Source organism: Microcebus murinus, chromosome 13, assembly GCF_040939455.1.
Source record: "Microcebus murinus isolate Inina chromosome 13, M.murinus_Inina_mat1.0, whole genome shotgun sequence".
In the NCBI taxonomy this organism is placed as follows: Eukaryota; Metazoa; Chordata; class Mammalia; order Primates; family Cheirogaleidae; genus Microcebus; species Microcebus murinus.
In genome coordinates this window covers 73,993,651-74,002,618 of record NC_134116.1, presented here as the reverse complement: position 1 = coordinate 74,002,618, position 8,968 = coordinate 73,993,651, and the positions used below count along the sequence as shown (strand labels likewise).

The 8,968-nt window shown below is 52.0% G+C and overlaps 1 long non-coding RNA gene across 1 annotated transcript; it reads left to right on the top strand.

Annotated features, from left to right (window-relative positions):
• Positions 1–5,624: 5,624 nt before the first annotated feature.
• On the top strand, positions 5,625–8,682 carry LOC142874980 (uncharacterized). The gene is made up of 3 exons (XR_012922564.1): positions 5,625–5,839; positions 6,137–6,270; positions 7,055–8,682. It is a non-coding gene; the product is annotated as an uncharacterized LOC142874980 (long non-coding RNA).
• The last annotated feature ends 286 nt before the right edge of the window (positions 8,683–8,968 follow it).

The following is an 8,968-nucleotide window of genomic DNA, read 5'->3' as shown; positions in this document are numbered from 1 at the left end:
TTCCATTTTTACAGCAACCCCTGCTCGTTGCATGGGCACAGGAGGGCTGGGGGCTCGTGGTTAGGCCTGTGGGGCTCTCAGTGGGGTGTCCCCACCTCCCTGTGCCTGGGCCTGCCGTGGGGTCCTGCGTCTGCCTGGTGAGCCTTCGTCTGCTCCTGTGAAAGACGGGAAGAGTGGGGAGCCGGTGAGGGTTTGTGGGAACAAGAGTGACTTTATTTTAAACACTAATCCTCCTGGCTAACCCTGAGTCTGGGAATGCCTCCAGAATGTCTAATTGATGTATTACTTTTGCGCAGGAAAACCTATTCGCTGTAAGTTTCAACTTTCCTCCAAAACAACCCTTGATGCCGCTGTGCTGTGACGCCAGCAGCATTCTCTCAGCCCCTACACATCCCTTCCAGAGCACGTACCTTCCCCCAGACACAAGCCCGGGTCTGGGGAGGGGGCTGCGGTGTGGAGATCTACTTGTTTTGTGGCTGCCCAAGACCACGCTTCCATCTGCAAGTCCCCCTGATAAATTATCCTCTACCAACAACCTGCATTGGCTTGCCTCCTTCTGTGCATTCTCGGCTTCTTCAGCGTTTGGGGGGCGTTTTGCATATATGACCCTTTCACAGAACAGGCCCCAGGAAACGGAAGCATGGGCCAGGGGAAAGAAGCTCCGAAGGGACAGTCCCGGGGTGGCTGTCCTCATCTGTAGGGGGTGGTGCCTCCGTTTGCTAGATGCCTGTGGAGCACGGCGTGAGTATGTGACACCCTGAAAATGCTGGACGGTCTAGAAGACCTGTTAGTAGAAAGCCATATGACTTACATGATATGACTTACCGTCACCAAGCAGGGACAATGGTGAGTTTGCCACTGCTATGGGCTGCGCAGGCTGCCACGAAAGCACAGGTAGAGGATGAGGCGAATGTAAACAAGCGAGAGGGAGAATCGCAATGAGAAAGGGATACACGAGCTTCCATGTCTGTGTGAGTAAGTTTGCAATTCAGGAGACCCGGCTGGAAACCTTACCTTGCCACTCCGCATGGCGCGGAAGGAAAAGGCTGCATCAGCCCAAGGTGTAGGCTGTCCTTGCCAAGCCAGCCTGGAATGCAAATGCCTGGGATGTTGGGAACAAACGAATGAATCCGATGACCACATAGAGGTGATCTTGGAGGAGGAGGAGGAGAAGGATCCTCCCCTTTAGAAAGTGAGACCGCTCACGCAGTGGAAAGCAGGAGCCCAACACATGCCGCCCTCGGCAGCATTACTGGACACAGCAAACACTTTCAAGCAGCCTCCGAGAGAAAGCTTAGCCACGTGGAAGGCATGGGTATGGGATGTGGGGGTGGCTTGTCCCTAGCAGGGAGTAAAGCTGAGCGAATGAGACAAAGCGCCCCCGGGGGGTGGCAGGGCCCCCTCCTATCGCCCGGAACCCCCTTGCAGGACCACATGTGCATAACGTGGGAGGCGCCACAGCTGATCTTAGAGAGGCGGAAAAGGGAAGAGACAAGGTCCCAATGGTCACTAAAGAAAAATTAAAAAAGAGAGAAAGAAAGTCAGTTGGACCAAAAAAGGGAGGTCATTAGGAATCAGTAACAGTGAAAACGAGTCTCGCTCTCAGGGCTGGATGGAAGGGTCGTTCCCAGGCCTGCACCAGCTATCGCCCCGGCCTCCACTTTGCAAAAGTGTCACACGAACCTGCAACAACATAGTGCCCTTTCCAGAGTCCCCCCGGGGAAGGAACTGCGTGCTGTCCTAGGGCCAGGGCGCCGTGAGACCAGCGCTGCCCCTACTGTGTGTTATGGAGCCCCCACACAACTGCCTCCCATGGCACATGAAGGCACAGCCCCTATTCCTGAAATTCCTGGTACTCAGAGGGGAGGAGCCAATAACTCTTACGTACGGATGACAGTAGCTGCACAACTGCAGACAGGTGCCATCTGGTTTGAGATGGGAACGCAACCAGGCAGTCGACAGGTACAACTCCGAGCTGCACGGCCGGTTTGCACCCACCAGCCACGGCCTGTAGTTCTCTGCACAGACAGTTGGGCGGTATCTAAGGGCTTTACAACTTGGCTTGCCCAGCAGGCCCAAGATGACTGGCGTGTGCTTAAAAAAGCCTTATAGGGAGCTGGGATGTGGAGAGGCATTTGGGAGAGGACACAAGGACCCAGCATAAGCCTAATTGGGTGTCGTGTTTCAGCACATCCATCAGATTCGCCCCCTGGTAATGTGGCTAGCAAAACTGGAACACCGGCTCCCTTGCAGTCGTCTGGGCTGACTGGGTGCATAAACACAGCGGCGCTGCAGCGCATGCGTGGGCTGCAGACAGCAGAGCCAGTGCGACTGCCCCTGTGCCATGCGGATTTAGGGGTGGCAGTAACAGACTTGCTTGGTTTGCTCCCACCTGCTCCCCTGCTGCACCCCACATATATAAGACAGCTGCCCCTGTGGGAGACTGGCAGACAGACTACCTCGGACCCCTGCCAGTAAGCCTGGGACAGAAGCATGCACTAACGTGTAGATACTGCCATGGAGTGTCGCAGGCCTTCCCTTGCAAAAGGGCAAACCAAACAGCCACATCAAGGGCTTGGAACAACGCAGTGTCGTGTATGGCCAACCTCAACTCAAGGGTGGTGACCAAGGCACGCATTTCACCCGGCATTATGTCCAAGTTTGGGCACATGAAGGCACACGGATTGGAGACTTCATTTACCATATAATCCCCAAGAGGCAGGGTTAATTTAAAAAAAAAAATCAACATTTTAAAGACACAACCGTGAGCACTTTTACAATCCATACCTTGCATGGGTGGGCGAAGGTTTTGCCTCAAGCCATGAAAAACCTTAGTTTGGTTAAAACGAATACGGGGCTGGCACCACACCAACAGCTTGGGACCACCATAGAGGAAGGTCCATTAACCACAGTTGTAAAAAGAAAAGTCCAACCAGACACATTTCTACTGGAGCTGATAAAAAGCCGACAGCAAATGTTATTTAGGACTCCCCGAGACCTCAAGCCAGGGGAGGGGACACTTGAATGGAGGTTGGATTGGAACTTCCCTCAGGTTGGGTAGGGTATTTCCTGCCAGAGAGTGAGGAATCCCCTGGCCAGCTACTGTGGTCTCTGCTAATCCTATTGGAGTCTGGGCTAAAATGTTCCTGGGGTTTTTTTATTTGTTGGTTGGTTCGTTTTTGGAGACAGGGTCGGTCGGTCTCACTTTCTCGCCAGGACATGAAGGCAACAAACGGCATGACCATAGCTCACTGCAACCTCAAACTCCTGACCTCAAGCGATCCTCCTGCCTCAGCCTCCCGAGTAGAAGGAAACCCAGGCGCCAGGAGCCGGATCGCTGGCAGGAAGGGCAGCGGGACAGCGCTGGTGCAGGCACAGAGGGAGGAGCAGCGGTCAGGATGCCCGGATGCCAGGGTGAGCGTTCACGCCCCAGATTTAAGCCAGGAGGCTCTTTAAACTTTCTGCCACTTGTCACCAGGTGGTGCTCCGAACGTCCTAAATCAGAGGACAGCACCTCCCTCGCCCGTGCTGTGTAACTTATCTGTTTCCCATAATCATTCCCACATAGCACTTTATCATTTTTATCGATTTGTCTTCATTTAATACACGGAGAAACTAGAAGCACATCTTCCATTAAAAAATTTGCATTCCTTTAATTGCTCTGGAGGCTGTGCATTTTTCTCTCTGCTGATTTACTCTGCCAATAAACATGTGATCCTACCAGGAGCATGTTTCACTTGTGTAATCAACCAAAATAAAAAATCACAAAAGGAATCGCTGACGGTGAATTAGACATGGAGAGAGGTACCAGGCTGGCAGACCCGGTCCACAGTCGTGAGCAACTTGCGGTGTGGCCGGGGAGATCGGACAGGTACGTTAACAGGACTAAAGCAATCACAGCGGCATTTATAAAGCGTAGAGTGAGTGCAGCCGAACTCAAGTGCTGAGGGAGTTTCACGCAGGGAGAGAGCAAGACTAACACAGAGGAGAAGAACAGATTAATTTATCACATTCATTTAAAAATTCGCCTTTTGCATAGCGGGACGTGTCTTTTGGGGTGAGCGAGGGATGTTTTGATTGGCAGTTTCTTCTCAGGGAGGTTGCAGATGAGATCTTGGAGAGGAGGGGCAGAGAGAACGAACGGGGAAAATGTCGAGACGGGGGCGGTTGCGTCCGCTGTGTGTACCTGGGTTACCTTAGGTAGCATCCACTCCAACCGGTGTTCTTTAGGAGCTACTTCAGGAGAAAAAAGGCAGGGAGGAAGCTTCCAGCACCAAGCTCCGAAGGGAAATGGATTTTACATGCATTGCATCGTTTTACGCCCTTTCCATAGGAAGTGCGTCTTAAAAAGCCCATTTCCCCTACAATGGCTGTGAAAGGAGGAAATGTCTTTTGCAACAGAAGCATTCTCTCTCTCATTCATCAACCACAGATTGCATTCTAAGTGTCAGACCTTGTTTAGGAGCTGCCTGGAGTGGTGCATGCTTCCTCCCTCTTGCAACAAGCATGGTGAAGTCTTCCTTGGAGTCTTAAACTGTGGCCAAAAAAAAAAAAAGGCAGCAATTTCATAAACACAGATCTGCTGGGCTTTCATAGATTCTAAATTTCCTGCTGCAAGTCAGGCCGGGGTTAATGGTTCTCCCTGGCAGTGGCTGAGATGACTGAGGGCCCCCCCAGGGCGCTGAGCAGGCGGTTTGAAAGCCCCACTTCCTGTCTGCTTGGGTGAGAGTCCGCTGGAAGCCTGGAGAGGAAGCGGGAAACCTCAGAAACCAGCCCCAAAGTCACTGCAGCGCCAACAATCCTGTCTGGCTGCTTCACTCTGTGAAGCCCGGGCAGCGGGGAGAAAAGGCCAAGTTTGAAAAGAACGAAAGGAAGGGAACATGGAGCAGGAGTGGGGGGAGAAAGGCAGAGGAGGAGGGAAGACAGCCGGTGGAACGGGGCTCCCAGGGATTGGGAAACGGTCCTGTCTTGTTGCGAAAGAAGGAAAGCTTGAAGGAGAACAGGAAGGAAACAGAAAACAACCAGCCTGGCAGGGCTGGCAGGGCCAGTCTTTCCTGGTACACAGGAGGAAACTGAGGCCCAGAGAGGAAGTGGTTTGCCCAAGGGGAGATTCTTGAAAGAATCATCTGCTTTCTCTCTTCCCCCACTCCCTCACCACCCCTTTGGTCATGAGTCAGTCCTGACGGGCAGGCTGGCTGGAAGTCCTACGTGGACCAGCCTGGGGCAAGTAAGAAACTCACAGGGGGCCTGGGTGTGATTTGATGTTTAATTCCAGCTTGGGGAAGAGAAGGTCTTTAAGGCCTTCTCTGCCTTCCTTTTGGTGGCCTCCCTCAGAGCGATGGGCCGGTGGCTGCCGCACCTCTAGGCAGGTACCCTGGAGAATGCACAGCTGGGGGCAGGGGACACAGTGGTGTGTGGAGCTGGGGCTCCTGCAGCTGTGCAGGTAGGTGCTGGAATTTTCCAGCAATCCTTCCTCTTGGCCCCCAGCACCAGGGAGACGGCCCTCTTTGAAGATATGCAGGTCTGTTCTCCAAATTTCATTCTCCTGGGAAGCCTTCAGAGGTTCAGCTCAGTTACCACCTCCCCCAGGAAGCCCTCCTTGACTGCAGATGGGCTCCCCACTGTGCCTGCCCACTCACATTGGTAACTCTGTGTCTTTCGGCCTTAGCCCGCTCTGTCTGGGTTCCAGTCAGCTTCCTTCTCCTAGACTGGAAACTGCCCGAGGCCAGGAAGACCAGTCTGGTTCATATCTGTGCCCTGCAAAGCTGCCCGAGTGCACATGTGCCCAGTGCTTGGGGGTGTTCAACCAGCTGTCACCAGCTCTCTAAGAGTCCCCAAGGTAGATGGGTGAGGGATTTGGTGCCAGAAGTGGAAGGTTATTCTCAGAACGAGTGTGGCGGGAAAGACAGATAGAGCTCAGGCAGTGGAACTTTGCCTGGCGTGGGAGGGGCAGGAGTGGGAGGAGGAGCAGGGAGTGAAGTGTGCTCAGGCTCCAATTCCAGCCTGGCCACGGAGTGCACAGAGGCTGCTGGGATCACAAAAGCTCAAATCGTGTCCATTCCTTGACTTAGTCTACTGTTCTTTTTTTTTTTTTTTTGCAGTTTTTTTTATTGTTTTGTTTTGTTTTCTGAGTCAGACTCTCTGTCACCTGGGCTAGAGTGCAGTGGCGTCATTATAGCTCACAGAAACCTCAACCTCCTGGGCTCAAGTGATCCTCCTGCCTCAGCCTCCTAACTAGGTGGGACTACAGGCGCGTGCCACCACACCCAGGTAATTTGTCTATTTTTAGTAGAGATGGGGTCTCGCCCTTGCTCAGGCTGGTCTCGAACTCCTGACCTCAAACGATCCTCTCACCTTGGCCTCCCAGAGTGCTGGGATTACAGGCGTGAGCCTCCACGTCTGGCCCTAGTTTACTGTTCTAAATCTGGCTCATTTAAATAGTTCTTTTGTTTTCTTTCCACCCATACTCTGATTTCTGACATTTGCCAAAAAGAGGTCAAGACCCTGGCATGCTGCCCTACTAAGATTAAAATAAACGTCAATTGAAACTGTTATTTTTTTCCTTAAAACTTATTTGTAGAGTTAAAAATTCCCGTGGTTGCTCTGCCTCTAACATCATTTTGGGCTCTTTCAAGATAAAATTTGCAATTCGATGCAAAAATAGCCCTGATGCATATATGTCTGTTTATGTGTGCTAAGGAGATTTTTTTTATCACTGTATCTTCTTTTGCCCTGTGTTTCTGACTTTCCGTCCTTTTCATTTGCTGGTGTTTGGCAACCACAGTCCTGGTCCGGTTTCTTACGAGTTTCTTTTATAAGATCAAAGGCTGGTTGGACCTTGGCGCTGTGTGGGCCATGTTGCTGTAACCCCTGCCCTGAGGTGCCCGTGACATGCACTGCCATCTTTCGAGCTTCCCTTGGCTGGTGCCCCAACTGGAAACCTGAACAAACATTTTCATTGACATTTTATAAAGTGTCGCTGACTCCTCATTTGTCAAAATGTCTCCCAGGGAAGTTTGAAAGTTTAAAACGGCTGTGAACCTCTTCTTCTCAGGGACCCACGGAAATTACGTGGCCGCCCGGGCAGCCTGGTTTGCTGGCCTCCCTCCTCATCAGTGAGTCCTCCTCCGGCGGCCCGGGGAATGTTTTCCAGCACCCTCTTTCCGCTGAGAGCTTCCCTCGCCCTGGGCTTCTCCTCCTTGTGGACGGTCGGTGGCTTCTGTGAACCCAGAGAGCCCCTCACGCAGAAGGGTGCAGCCGGTCACTGAGACCCAGGCTGGCCCCTGCCACCTGGTGATGATTAGAACGTCACTTCCCCAAGCAATGGCCTCCTGCCAGTCCATGAGTTATCCAGACATCCTGATTGTTCCCCAAATCATTGGCATGAAGACCCAAAGGGGGCAGATGATCTGGGGGCTCAGTGGCAAGTTCCCGTCACTGTTCCTTGCTTTGGTCACCCAAGGGAATCCGGTGAGGGAAGAATCTTTGTTCTGGTGGGCCCTGGTCACCCTGGAGAGCGGCCTTGCCACGTTCCCGGGATGTTGTTGTGCATTCTAGGAACTGCAGTGTCTGACTTTTCCCATCAAGGTGATTTCTGCAAGCAGCGGAATTGAGAGGCTCAAGTCCCCTGAAATAAATATTTATCATCCATCACTGCAAGGGCGTATGTGGAAGGAAAAATGTGGAGAAAAACTGCGGCTCGAATGCGCGGCTGCAGCCCAGCTTGGGCGCGCTTTGGTGGGCGAGGAGGTACTGTTGCATCGCCGCGCATTGTGCTATGAGCCCGCAGACAGAAGGAAACAGGCCACGCTGGCAAAACGTAATTTTCCGTTTTTATTCACCAAGGTGAACGTGGGAGTCCCCCTGTTCTTATAAACGGAAGCAAGCAGCGTGGTGGCCAAGGAAAGGCGGGTGCGCAGCACTGAGGGGACTGGTGGTGAGGCCGTGGAAAGCTTGTGGGATAACTTTGACAGGCCTTTTGAACCACGAAACATCAGGCTCACCTGTTTGTAAGAGACGGGACATAGTCCCTGAACAACTGCCCCAGGATGGGGTGGCCATGGAACCGCCGCAGGAGGAGAGGAAGAATGTGTCACTGCCGTGTGCTCAGCCCCTCTCTCCTCTCCTCACTCCTCCCCTTGCCTCTCTCCGGTTCTGCCTGTGGCGTCCTCCTCCTTGGAGCGGTAGGAGTCCCTGGAGACACTGTAATGGAACTACAAAATTTCATTTTATGGTCGATTTGTCCCAATGTCTGCACAATGAAGAGTCTGCCCCACACCCGTTGCGACTGCGTTGCTGGCTCTGGAGCCGGTGGTCTGGGTCTCCACCCAGCTCAACTGTTTATTATCTGTGTGTCCTAGAGCAGGCGCCTGAATCAATGGAGCCTTCTCTTTCTGTTTGTAACGTGGTGATGACAGCACCCGACCCACATGGCTGTGGTGAAGATCAATCAGATAATATACGTGGGGTGCTTACCACAGTGCCTGGCACATAAAAAGTGCCCCCAAATACTAAGCGTTATTATTAATAATAAACTGGCATATATCTTTTGGGCGGGTGGTGGGTACCTGGGTGTTCCTTTTATTAAGCTTTAAACTGTGCCTAGATCTTACAAATCTTTTTTATGTGCATGATATTATATTTCACATGCATGAAAACCCTTGCATTAAAAATAAATGAGCATTTATGAGCTTTGTTTTAGCAGTCATATGTCCCAGGGTTGTAAGACAGCACTGAAGTAAAACGTTCTGTTCCGTTATTGGACGCATGTACCAAACAATGGGGCCACCCGCAGGTTCTGACTCTTGGTTCAAAAAAGGAACGGTTACTATGGGAATAGCGCTGATCCCCTGGGAATTAATATCTGAGCATGTTTTTATTTGTCCCCCTTCTTCTTAGAAGATCAGCAGGTTCTAGATTCAACAGAGTCACTAGGATTGAGCCGCCAGCACACCTGTCTTTTCCAGGG